General features: G+C 50.4%; 1 protein-coding gene across 1 annotated transcript in view; it reads right to left on the reverse strand.

Annotated features, from left to right (window-relative positions):
- MKNK1 (MAPK interacting serine/threonine kinase 1) overlaps window positions 1-4,076 on the reverse strand; it is a 46,108-nt gene extending 42,032 nt beyond the window's left edge. The window contains 1 exon segment of the mRNA XM_020987653.2: window positions 3,967-4,076. The gene's annotated coding sequence lies outside the window, so the exon portion shown is untranslated.
- Between the last annotated feature and the right edge of the window lie 7,888 nt (window positions 4,077-11,964).

An 11,964-nucleotide genomic window follows, 5' to 3' on the forward strand; every position in this document is an offset into this window, starting at 1 on the left:
AAGGGAAAGAGAGGAAGCAAATGAAACAGCAAAAGAGAGAAAGCAGTGGGGGAGGGGGGAGAAAGAGTGATGGGGGAAGGAAACAGAAGTGGGAACCTTCTATGGAAATTCAACTGATAAAGTGTGAGGATCCCCATGCCAAGACCACCCCTCTCTTTTTACTATGAGGAGACACCCTGTTTTCCAGAGCTAAGGCCCAGCAAGACCTTATGCCTTGAGCTTGGCGTAACAACAATCCTTTGCACTCACCCTCTAGATGATCTCAGCCACAGCAAAAGCCCAGAAGTATTTCACACCAGCAGCAGGTGGTCCCTGAGCTTGGACAAGCACCTGCAGTACTCGTGTTCCGGTCATGAAGTCCTGCTATGAACCAAACTGGTCTCACTGTTTCTGTTACCCAGCACTGTCTGGGCTATGGCTCACTGTGCAGCCACTGGTCTAAGTATTGAGATTTGCCCACACTAAAGCGGGTCTCCTACTAGAGGGGGCCCCCAGAACACGTATCTAGTTTCCCTCCTCCTACAGAATGAAGAAAGTTTTTGCTTATCACCACTGTTATCTCTTGGATTTGATTTGATTTTTAGAGTTAGCCTGTGTGAGCTTTCTGACTTTTTTAGAGTTAACAGCAGCTGCAAAACCTCTTTGACTCTTTGGTTGTTTGTTCTCGGGGTTGACATAAGGCAACTTACATCAACAAGGGGTTGCAACAGAGCCTAGAAATCATCTCCTTAGCAAACAGGGAAACGTGGCAGCCAAGGGCAATAATCAGTAGATAAACTAATTTGTAATACCTGGAAGAAGGGAAAAAAGAATGAGCAATACTGCCTCTTAATCTAGGGGAAGGTGATGGAGAGGATACTGATTTTGCAAAAAGCATCTGATCTGGCATGGCACAGCTCCTTAAAGTCTTCAGGTCTCCTCAGAAAAAAAATGAAAGAATGGGCAGCCAGTGCATGAGTTAAAATCAAGAGCAATTCCTGGACAGAGAGACAGCAGATCAAAGCCTGCCAGGCTTCCGAGAAGTCTCACTATCCAGCTAGACATAACACAGGAGGATGTCTGCTCCCCTCCACTCATTAAGGGTGTCTAGCTCGCAACCTGAACAGAAGATGGTGAAGTCTTCCAGAAACTCCAGACTGCAAATGGCACCAGACTGAATGAAGGGAATGACAACTTGACTCAAATATTTGAAGGACGGTGAAGAGCTTAGGACAGAGCTCCAGACTTGGAGTCAGGAAGACCCCAAGTTCAAATCCAGCCTCAGACACTTACTAGCTGTGTGACCCTGGGCAAGTCACTTCACCCTGTGGGCCTCAGTTTCCTCATCTGTGAAATGAGCTGGAGAAGGAAATGGTAAACCACTCTAGTATCTTTGCTGAGAAACCCCCAAATGGGGTCATGAAGAGTTGGACATGACTGAAAATGACTTAACCACAAGGAAAACCTTGGTCCATAACATATGAGAAGCAGCTTAAGGAACTGGGGGGGTTCTTTGGCCTAGATAAGAGGGCTGGGGATTGGTGACATGTCAGAAGTAATAGTCTGGATATTTTTAGGTGTACATATTCACAACCCTTACACTTCACTGGAGTTGCAAAAATTCCCTGGGGAAAGATGAGAGCTGTTTTCAAGTGTGTGAAGGGCTACCGTGTCACAAGACACCAATTAGACTTGTTTGGTGTGGGCCAGGAGGGCAGAACGAGGAGGAACGGAAAGAAGCTGCAGGGATAAATTTAGGCTTGATATAAGGAAAAACTTCACATGTTCTAGGGAAGAGTTAGGATATTTTTAGAAGATGGATGCATCCACAAGCATGATATTTCCGTCAAGCTTACAAAGCCATGCCAAGCACAATGTTTATGCCCTCCTAATCCCACCCCCCACCACTAAGAGGAGCCTTTCCTCATCAGAAGAGAGAATGCCCCAGTACTAGCTTGTTAGAGCTCATTGAGGTCCTACCAGGATAACCTGCTGGGCCTGGGAGCAGGTGACAGACACCCAGATGACCACAGAATTCCTCACCATCCATCTTACTGGGCCCACTGGAAGATGTGGCCTGCTCCAGAGGGCAAGGGAATGTGCCTGGGATGCTGGGCTGGGAAATGCCATCTCACCTTCTTGTCACCAAATTCCCCCAGCCACTGTAAAACACATCTCTGACATATGTGTGATATGGTAACTCCAGGCAAAAGAGGGAAAAAAATAAGGGTTTCAAAAGGGCCTTCAGTGGAAGCAAGCAGCTAATAGTAAGAGCACAGAGAAGAGCGAAAAGGGGGTCAGGAGCTGGGAAAGATGCCGAAGGCCACAAATAGGGAAGACGTCACCACACAACTCCCTCCCCCCCTCCCTCTCTGCTCTTCATGAGGCCAGGGAGACTTCTACAAAGAAAAAAGCACTCCTGGCCCCAGACTGTGTCCCGAGTGCACTCACTGTTTGTCCCTGGTTCAACCCAGCAAGCCGTCCTACCAGCTGGAGCCAACACAGCTGAGGACCCAGGAGGGTCCAGGTGGGTCATCTCAGCCTGGAGTAGAATAAGTTGAGCAGCTTCATAAAGCTGCCATATGCCTCCTCTGGCAAAGACCCTCCTCGTACACTCTCACTGAGGTCACAAAATTGGAAGGGGCCTCAGGCCACTGCGTCCCAACAGTCTATGAACAAAAATTCCCCTTGTCACATTCTCAACAATGGTGTGTGGAGCCTATAACTGAAGTCCTCCCAAGAGAAGGAGCCCACCACCACACTAGGCAGCCCCGTTCCACCTCAGGACGGCCCTATTGTTAGGAAGTTGTTCCCGACAGCAAGACTCCCCCCGTACTAATTCTGTCCTCTGGGGCCCTGGCCCAACATGGAATGGGCCACCCTGACCAAAGGTAGGTTCTCCTCCTTGGGGGGTCTCTAAGTGGAGGCTGGATGAGCTGGTCTGGTGTGGTCTAGTGGGGATTCTAGTGGGGCTGGACCAGACAGCCACAGAGGGCCTGCCAATGATCAAATTCTGCAATCCTGTTAAAGCCAGTCTCTCTTCCACACAAGAGCCCTTCAGATACTTAAAGACGACTACTCTACATTGTTCCTCCAACCCACCACTGCCGGGCCTTCCACAAAGTCTTTTCTCCTGCAGGTTAAAAAGCCCCCAATTCCTTCAGTGGCTTCTCCTCTAGCCCCTCCTAGCCTGGTCACCCTCCTCCAGCCCAGTTTATTATGTCCTTCCTACAACTCAGAACCCAAGACACTACCCAAGGAGATGGGGTCTAGCCCCTCCTCCTCCTCCTCCTCACCTGCGGCTGCATATCACACTTGAACCACAGACTGAAAACCCTGGAGGCCAACCCAGGGCCAAAATGGAACCCCTGGTCCGACATACCTGACAAAGGGTCCGTCCCATTCTTGGACACCTCTAGCTGTCGGGAAGCCCAAGTCCTGCTCTTTGGAGGTTCCCCTCCTGGCTTCGTCCTCTGGGCCCAGGGCAGTCCTCTCTCAATGAAGCAGTCCTTCCGCTACTTAAGCACAGCTGGGATGCACCCCGATCCCCCCTTTCTCCATCTCAATGTCACCCACGGAGCTCCTTCCAGCAACCTCTACATGACACGGACCTCTGCCCATCCCAGCCGCCCAGAACTGGTCACACAACACTCCCAAGGGGCCTTAAGCTGGGCAGAAAGCAGCGGGGCTACGTCGACTCCCAGACCCTCTTAATGCAGCTCAAGATCCCATGAGTTTTGTCGGGGCTGCCCCATCCCACTGCTGACGATCATTTTGCCGGTGGCCCACTAATACCCCCGGATCTTTTTCAGATCACCTACAGTCTGGCCACCAACACCCCTCCCCTCTAACAAGTACAACTCCTACCCCTGCTCCCTCCTTGGAAGGGCGGGGGCTTCCTCACACACCCTTCCTCCTCCCTAGTTTCTCCCTTTCCACTCTGAGACCCCTTTCTCAGATTCCCCTCGCCCCCAAAACTCCTCTCACCTCCGCCTCCCCTTGGTCTCCCGCTTGGTCCCGCGCCTAGGTCTTTTAGGATGGGTCACGGCTCAGCTGGGAACCCGGAAGCACAGGGCGGAGCGGGGGCGGGGACACGCCTGCGCCTTGGACCCTCTTGTAGCCAGGGCAGGGATCCGGGCAGGTTCGAGCCTGCGCTCTGAAGACCTCCAGTCCCCTCCTCCCCGCCTCCCAAGGAACCTCCTCTCTCCTAGAACAGGCGGATCGGAGCTGAGGCGGGGCTACGCCTGCGCCCTGACCCTCTCCAGACCTCCAAGAGGCCCGCTCCCTCTGCCCCGTCCCTCCTCCGGCTTAGGGGCGTGGCGAAGGAATGGGGTGGCTCAGAGAGAAGAGCGCATGCGCCTGGGGACCTGCGGGAAGGGGGGGGAAAAAAGGCGGTTTTGCGCAGGCGCATTAGGATCAGGGGACGGCTTAGTATTCTTGTAGTGGGTGACCAGGGATTCCATCAGTCGATCAGTAAACATTTATTAAGCGCGTACTAGATGCCAGACAACGCTAAGCGCTGGGAGAATTCCTTTCACCACGAACCTAGGTCTAGGTGGAGTGAGTGACTCCCTGGTTGAGGGAGATCCCAGAACCTTTGGGAATAGTGATCAACCAGCTAGCATTGATTGAACTCCTATGGTGTTCGAGGCTCCGGGGGTACAAAGAAGGCAAAAGACAATACCTGGCCTCAGGGAGCTCACAGTCTAAAAATAGGAGCTGAGCTCTTTTAAGATCCAGAAAGTGCCTCACAGGTTATACCATTGCGCTAAGTAGCGCTAGAATAATTATCCCCATTTTACAGATGAGGAAACTGAGACTCAGCCCAACTGACTTAAAGGTCTCACAGTGTTGGAGTGTCAGGGATAGGATTTGAATCCAGTCCTCATTTCTTAGCCACTCTGCTGACCTTCCACCACTTCCCAACCTCCTGTTGGGACAGTGGTAAAAAATGCTGCTCTCCTCCCCTTCATTGATTTGTTCAACAAACATTCACGAAGTGAATGCTAGGCAAAGTACCAGACCAAAAGGAAACAGTCCCTGCCCTGAAGAAGCTAATGTTCTGATAGGTTCAAATGTGAACTCAGATGCTTACTAGCTGTGTAACCATGGGCAAGTCACTTAACTGCTATCTGCCTCAGTGTCCTCGTCTGTAAAATGGGGCTAATAACAGCATCTACTTCTCAGGGTTGTTGTGAAGGTGTGATGAGATCATATTTGCAAAGTGCCTTGCAACCCTTAAAGTGATATTTTTGTTTTAGTTGTTAGCTACTGTGGGGAAAACCACATGTACATAAATGTGTCAGATAAATGAAATATATACACATCTGTGGAGTAATTTTGCAGAGAGAAGACACTGGGAACTGGAGTAGGGGGGCGGGGCAGGTATCAGCGGGGCAGGGCTTCTGGTAGGAGGTGATCCTTGAGCCGAAGTCAAAGCTAGGAAATGAAAACATTAAAAAAAAAAAAGCTCTAAAACCCCTGAACATTCCCATACATTTCAGCAGCCCAGATCTCAGGTGTCAGGGGTCCAGGTCTCATCCCCTTCATTAGCAGTGACTGTAAGAATAAACCCTGAAATGATCTGAGGGTCAGGAGGAGAATGGGACACAGGACAGAAAAGGAGGCAAGAAGGGGGATGCTGGGAGTGGGGGGGGTGAATAAACATTTATATAGCACCTACTATGTGCCAGGCATTGTACTAAGCATTTTACAATCCTTGTCTTGTTTGATCCTTACAATAATCCTAGGAGGGAAGTGCTATTATTGTCTTCATTTTATTGTTAAGGAAACTGAGGCAAACAGAGGTTAAGTGATGTGCGTGGGGTTAGACAGCTACTTAATTAAGCATCTGGGGTTGGATTGGAACTCAGGTCTTCCTGGCTCTAGGCTCAGTGCTCTACCCAGTGCACTGAGTAGCAGCCTCTAAGACTCCTGGCTTCCAGCCCTGATCCTAATACTGAAGTGCTGCAGCATCTTCGGCCAGCTCCTTCCCCTCTGGGTCTGTAAGAGGAGAGGGGCCCAAATAGTCTCAGATCCTTTTGAATGTCAACATTCCATGTTCTCAATTAGAGAATGCTTCCTCCATTTGGGGGTGGGAGCGTGAAGTCCAATAGGGCGGTAAATAAAGGTCACCAGTTCCTTTGAGTTTGAATACCTTTTGGGGCCTGTCCTAACCAGGGGCTGTCAGGGTTCTCATTTGGGCATGTGTAGATGCCTCTTAAGAAGGATAAAGCTGGAGGGCAGCTAGGTGGTACAGTAGATAGAGCACCGGGCCTGGATTCAGGAGAACTGGAGTTCAAATCCGGTCTCAGACACATAACACTTATTAGCTGTGTAACCCTGGGCAAGTCACTTAACCCCATTGCCTAGCAAAAAAAAAAAAGAGAGAAAGAAAAAAGAAAAGAAATGGAGGAGACAACAGGCAAAAAATATATACAAAGCAAACATCTATACAGGAAAAATAGGAAATAATTTTAAAAGGAAGGCACTGGGATTAAGAGGGATTAGGGAAGGCTTCCTGTAGAAGGTAGGATTTTAGTTGGGACTTACAGGAAGCCAGGAAGGTCAGTAGTTGGAGAGGAGAGGAGGAGAAAGTGTTCCAGACAGGGGGGAAAGTAAGAGAGAATTCCCTGAGTGGAGAAATGACGGGTCTTGTTCATGGAATGGCCAGGAGGCCATGGTGAGGGGAGGGAACAGTCTGTGCAAAGTTGGAGGTGGGAGAAGAGAATAAGCACTGTAGAGCACCTACTGTGTGCCAGGCACTGGGCTAATTGCTTTTACAAATATTTTCTCATTTGATCCTCATAACCCTTGGAGGTAGGTGCTATTATTATCCCCATTTTACAGATGAGGAAACTGAGGCAGATAGAGGTTAAGTGACTTGCCCAGGGTCACACAGCTAGTAAGTGTCCGAGTTCAGATTTGAATTCGATTCTTCTTGGCTCTAGGCCCAACGCTCTATCCACTGCACCACCAGCTGGAAGTAATTTGTTCATCATTAACACTTCTACCCAAAGCAAAGATGGTGGGCACTCCATTAAGGGAGAAAAGAACTCTCAGGGACAGGATTCATAAAACTATCCCTTGGCCCTCATGATCCTTACATGTCTACCTCACTACCTTTGCATTCTTAAGTTTGAACCAACTTCCCCCAGGCACTGTGTGTATGTGTGTGTAAGGGAGAATGTGCGTCTTGGTTTAGGGAGAAGGATGGGCAGTTGTTTTTATATCTTCTGTCCTTGCTATACCTTCTCAATAAATATTCTTTTGTAAAAGCTAATCAATATCAACTGGCTGATTGCTCTTGGGAAGCACACCAGATAGGGGCTCAAGAGTGGTAGTATTAGAAACTACAACCCCTCCAAGTTGTCCTTGGAATTGTAAATGGAGCAATAGTCAGCTGCCCTTGGGGGAATTGGCCTTCCAGGATGAAAGAGTGACCCCAGATGAGGAAACTGAGGCAGACAGAGGTTAAGTGACTTACCCAGCAAGTGCAAGGTTTGAACCCAGGTCTTCTTGACTCCAAATCAGGCTCTCCATCTGGGATGCCTCAAAGACTTTCTACAAGATAATACTATCACTCATGTCTCATTTTGCTTTTCTGTTTAAGTTTCTGTTTCCTGAGCACTGTCTCCTCTCAGCTGTCCTGCAATATCCTTCCAGAGATAACTTGTGACACCACAGGGCCCCCTCCTTTCTGCCTTCCTCCTCTTGCACAACACTAGATAAGTCACAAGGCTCTTGTCAGTACTTTTCCATCTGGCCTCCTTTGAGGTTTAAAACCTTGGGGAAATATGCTGCTGGTCCTCACATTCCTTGGTCACCTGCGGGACCCACAGTCAATCTCAGGGGCAGAATAGGGCTGCCGCTCTCTAAGACTCCATGAGCCCCTGTTCTGCATGGGGACCAGGAGATAAACAGAGGGGAAGCATCCCCACAGAAGAAATCCCAGATCTCTCTCTCTCTGCCCTTCTCTCCTTCCCTCCTCTCTCTCCCTCCCTTGCCCTCTCTTCTTTCCCTTTCTTTTCCCTCCCTTTCCCCACCTCTCTCTGTCTCTCTCTCTCTCTGTCTCTGTCTCTCTCTCTGTCTCTCTGTCTCTGTCTCTCTGTCTCTCTCTGTCTCTCTCTCTCTCTCTCTCCATCTCTGTCTCTCTGTCTCTCTCTCTCTGTCTCTGTCTCTCTCTGTCTGTCTCTCTGTCTCTGTCTCTCTCTCTGTCTCTCTCTGTCTCTCTCTCTATCTCTCTCTCCATCTCTGTCTCTCTGTCTCTCTCTGTCTGTCTCTCTGTCTCTGTCTCTCTCTCTGTCTCTCTCTGTCTCTCTCTCTCTGTCTCTGTCTCTCTCTCTGTCTCTCTGTCTCTGTCTCTCTGTCTCTGTCTCTCTCTCTGTCTCTCTCTGTCTCTCTCTCTATCTCTCTCTCCATCTCTGTCTCTCTGTCTCTCTCTCTGTCTCTGTCTCTCACTACCACCCTCCTTCTCTCTCATTAGTCAACAAGCATTTATCTAGCTAAGTGCTAGAGATACAAAGAAAGGTAACAGCCAGTCCCAGCCCCCAAGGAGCTCTCAGTCTAATGGGAGAGATGGCACAAAACAAGCCACTGATAGGATAGATTGTGACCAATTAACAGAGAGGAGGCTCTAGCACCAAGTGTGATCAGTAAAGGCTTCCTCTAGAAGCTGGGATTTTAGCTGGGACTTGAAGGAAGCCAAGAGGCACAGATGAGGAGGGAAGGCATTCCAGGTAGGGGGCACAGCCAGTGCCTCACCTGGAGGTGAGAAATGGAGGGTCTTATTCAAGCAATACCAAGGAGCCCGGTATCACCGAATCTAACAGTGCTTGGGGTTTAAATGCTCCATTAGATTGTGGGCTCCTTGAGGGCAGGAACTGTCTTTTGCCTTTCTTCAGGTCCCTAGTCTTTAGCACGATGCTTAGCACACAGTAGGTCCTTAATAAATGTTTATTACTAGATTGCTCTAACTCCTGACACCACAATAAGCCTATTGACTGACTGACAGAGGATTTTTACAGTTGATTCTGGAGGTAACGGGAAGCTGCTGGAGTTTATGAAGTAGGGGGATGCTATAGTCAGACCCACACTTTAGGAAGATCACTTTGGCAGCTGGAGTGGAGGAAGGATTGGGGTGGGGAGAGGCTTGAGGCAGACAGACCCCCCCCCCCAGCAGCTAGTGCAACAGATCAAGTTGGAGGTGAGGAAGGTCTGCACCGGGGCAGGGTGGCAGTATCAGAGAAGAGAAGGGGGCATATGGGAGAGATCTAAGTCTCTCTCTTGTAAGTTAGATCTAGAACCTGAAAGGCAGCAGCAGGTTACAGTAGACAGGGCACCGGGCTTGGAGTCAGGAAGACCTGGGTTCGAATCTCTAGCTGTGTGCCTCTGGGAAATCACTTGACCTCTCTAGACCTCAGTTTACTCATCTGTAAAATAAGGGGGTTGTGCTTGATCACCTCTAAAGTCCTCTCGGGCCCTGATCCTAGGAGCCGCATAATTTCCCTGAGCACTGATCGGCTGGTCCACCAGTTCATGCAGGTGAGCGTGATCAGAGCAAGCTTTCTGAGTTAGTGATACGAAGGCAGCTCACTTCTGGGTGATGGGGAGGGTCGCCCTGGGAGCCCACCTGCTCCAAGTGCTCCTAGGGTGGAGTGACAAGCACAACTTTCCTCAGCCCAGGGGCCCCCTCCGACACTGGCCCTTCCCGGTTCCCCTAGCTGTCAGTGATCCTTCACTCTCGAAATCACTGAATTGACTTTACATATACATTTACATATACACTTCGTAGTGACTAATCAGTGTAGGTGTTGTGTTTCTCTCCCTCATCCCCTCCCATAGAAGGGATGGCTCTGGGGGACATGAGAGCTGTCTCCAAGTATTTGCCAGATCTTTGGGGGGTTCTACTCAGCCCCAGAAGGCAGACAGAGGTGCCAGGGCTGATGAAGGAGGAGGAGGAAGAGGAGGAGAGCCTGGGGCTGAGTGGAGACAGATCCAGTATGCTGTAGGGTTGGTAGAACTTTGCTGGACAAAGCAATGAGCTGCCTGGTGAAGAAGTGAACGGCCCACCTGTGCCCCAAGGAAGGGTGGATGACAGCGATGTGTCCAGGGGATCTAAGTCCCTTCCAGCCTGGAGATTCTGTGGCTTGGGGTTCATCACACCTCCCAGAAGTAATTCTAGGCACCATCAGTGGGGCCGGCCTGAAGACTTCTGGAAGTCTAGCCTAAGCCCAGAGAAAACATGGGCACATCATTCCTGGGCCCATAAGGTTTGTTTGCTGTGTCCCCTAGCCTAGGGATCAGGAAGGGCCACTTCTGACTCCGAGAGGAAAGAAGACAAGGTCTGGAGCCTGGGTTGGACCAGTCTTGGGGGGCCAGACCAGGGCTCTTAGTTCTCCCTTCTAAATCCTCCCATAGAGTGCTCAGAAGTCTTTCCGAGGGCCAGCCCCCCAGCACTTCTAGGGGAGCCCCTGTGTTCCTTCTTCTCTGCACCAGTGGAAGCCCCAGCTGGTCAGAGCTCCAGGACCCCACCAGCCTTAGGCTGAGCCCTCCTACCCAGAGCTCAGAGCCATACCAGCTCTACCCTAGGCAGGGCTTTGGATCTCAGACCTAAGCCCTTCCCTCTGGGGTGTGGTTGTCCTTGCTTTTTAAATCTTTGGACATCAAAGGAGCCCATCTGGTCAGACACAGAGACACGGACTGTCTTTCTTCTTTATTTTTCTTTTTTAAAATAGAAACAATACACTCTTTTCCTTCATGTAAGAAAAATAATTTCCCCTTCCCTATGGATCAGCACTGACCCCAGCAAAAGGTGATTCCAACTACTCTGATTAGCCACTGGGTGGAGGGGTGTGGGTGGACCCCCAGTAGAAGCCAAGGCTTCCTGGAATCCAACCCCCCCCCCCCCGGCTCAGACTATACCCCCCTCCCCGCAGTCTGCTTCCTTCCACACCTTCAGAGTGAATAGTCTCTGGGAATGGCAGAAGTCAATTAGGCTCAGGTCTCAGGGCATGAGGGTCTCCCCCCACCCTCTTACTTTAGCCTGGTTGGCTCTGGTCCCAGCAAAGCTTCCATCAGAGTTTACAAGGTGGGCAGGTAAAGACTCTGCTGAAATCCTGCATTCTGAGACGCTAAGACCACAAGCTCCCGAGGGCAGGGACTAGCTCTGCTCCTTCTCACATCTCTCCCCTGGCTAGGCCTGGCTCAGAGTTGGGGGGAAGGTTCAGTAATGATTGGCTGAATAAGTGGGCAGAACTCAGTGGCATCTAATTAGGGTGGTGATTGGGAAGGCGGAGGGGAGAGGTCAGCAGGCATCCCCAGCAGGCCTCAGCTCTCTCCCATTCACTCTTTCTCCACCTCCAACCCCACTGGGTCTTCAATGAGTGTGTGAAGGATGGGTGTGCATGAATGCACAGAATGAGAAGGAGGAATCTGGCTTGGATACACATACTCCTCCATGCTTCTCTAACTGGTAACTCTTGCTTTAAGCAGTAAAGAATCCTGAAAAGTGGTTTTCCCTGAAGGGCTTGACAAAAAGGCCAGATCTGCTCTTGCTTTGGGCAAGAATCTAAGAATGGTCTCTTCAATTCAAGTAGCTTATTCTGTGGTGCCCTGACAGCCTAAGATTAGCCTCGGGAGCCCAGACTGGCTTTGCCCACAGATGTCTTTGCAAGGGCTCTCAGCACATGGCTTCCATCTGGGCCAAAGACAGCAGCAGTAGCTCAGGTTATACAGCACACCAGAGCTTGGCTGGATGCAGGCAAGGCCTGCTTGGTTGGTGGGCTTGTGGTCAATCCCCTGAAAATGACTTCTTGAGGTGGGGAAGGACAGGGCACCTCTGAGAGCAGCAGGGCCCTCCACACCGCCCCCTCCCTCTCAATATGGGTGACGTCTCCTAGGAGAGCCTCAGGCTGGGAACCAGAGTTGGGTAGGGGGCCTTCAGGGCAGCTAGGATCAGGGTCCCAACTGTTCAGGGAGCCCTTT

The sequence above is a fragment of the Phascolarctos cinereus genome, unplaced genomic scaffold (genome assembly GCF_003287225.1).
Source record: "Phascolarctos cinereus isolate Bilbo 61053 unplaced genomic scaffold, phaCin_HiC Scaffold_5;HRSCAF=322, whole genome shotgun sequence".
In the NCBI taxonomy this organism is placed as follows: Eukaryota; Metazoa; Chordata; class Mammalia; order Diprotodontia; family Phascolarctidae; genus Phascolarctos; species Phascolarctos cinereus.